The 1,243-nt window shown below is 42.2% G+C and overlaps 1 protein-coding gene across 1 annotated transcript in view; it reads right to left on the bottom strand.

Annotated features, from left to right (window-relative positions):
* The window catches only part of LOC107674010 (SLIT and NTRK-like protein 6), a 16,905-nt gene extending 16,188 nt beyond the window's left edge, over nt 1–717 (bottom strand). The window contains exon 1 of the mRNA XM_016467869.1: nt 251–717. The gene's annotated coding sequence lies outside the window, so the exon portion shown is untranslated. The remainder of the gene's footprint in view (nt 1–250) is intronic.
* Nucleotides 718–1,243: the final 526 nt, after the last annotated feature.

The raw sequence follows: 1,243 nt of genomic DNA, 5'->3' as shown, positions 1-1,243 counted from the left end.
TATATATATATATATATGGTAACAGGAGGTGCATTAGAAAATAACTGCAGAAAATAACTGAAACAAGTGATGTGCATTTTGCGGTCTAGGCATCGTGCCAACCCGTATGTCCTAAAACAAATGTTTAATGATACAAAATCCATCGCATCTGCTGTATACAGGCTACCACCTAGCATTCACCCTAAACACTAAACACTAAAATAATCACACTGCTTTGACTTTGGATGTGTCATTAGTAAACCACTCTTACCCAAATTACGCAGCGCAGGAGTCTTTGTAGCTCCACTTGGCCAAGTTATCTGTGCTTTGTGGATCAAACAAAACCACCCAGTTTTGCAGCACAAACCGGACGCCTGGACTTCTCAAAAGGCTTTCTTAGCACGGAAGAGACCACCGCGCAAAAAGACGCACGGAACAAGTCCAGATCCAACTTGCCCTCAGCCCTCCATCGCGCAGTGGGTTGTTTAATTATTCATTTACGTGTCCAGTCGCGATGTTCAGATATTTTGCGCCCGCGTTTCTTGGGCTCCACGTTTCAGTGTTCAGCTAGTCCAGTGGCCGAGAATAAAAGTCCGCAATTAACATTCAGCTGTCCGCGTCGCTTCGGAGAGCGCCTGACCCCCGCGGTTTCTTACTGAAGGTGTGGAGGAGGCACAGATTCTCCAGCCTCTCGATCTGCCCAGTGAATGAGCTTGTGCTGGAGCTTCACTTGACTAGAGCTCCTCCCTCCGTACAGTCAAAGGGGCTATCGTGACTCCATATGGAGAGGAGAGAGAGAGAGAGAGACGAGACCTGAACGCATCCTTGCGCAGGACTTCTGCGGGTGTGTTAACCTGCTCGGCCATTAGATATGTTAGGTTACCTTCTGAAAAACCGAGGGAAGTTGTCACACTCTTTACTGTAGTGAATGTGTCTGAGGTTTATTTAAACATGCATTTCTGAATCACTCATTAAAGGTTTGACTACAAATTATTGCTTACGGAAAAGAAACTGTTAACTGCACACACACTGCTCTATAGTGGGGTATGTTGTCACACTATACGGTAGAAGTTTCCATTGGTTTAAAACCCTAACTATTTTAAAATATGGATTTTATACAGTAATTTAAACAATTGAGGCACATTGTGACTATTTGGGGTAAACTGTCACAATTAAATATGTCATTAAGTAAAATAAAAACAAAGTTAAATAAGATTATTTAGAAATTATTTAAAATAAATAAATAAAAGGATGGATTGATAGA

Source organism: Sinocyclocheilus anshuiensis, unplaced genomic scaffold (genome assembly GCF_001515605.1).
Source record: "Sinocyclocheilus anshuiensis isolate Anshui unplaced genomic scaffold, SAMN03320099.WGS_v1.1 scaffold348, whole genome shotgun sequence".
Taxonomy (NCBI): Eukaryota; Metazoa; Chordata; class Actinopteri; order Cypriniformes; family Cyprinidae; genus Sinocyclocheilus; species Sinocyclocheilus anshuiensis.
This window is presented reverse-complemented; position numbering and strand designations above follow the sequence as displayed.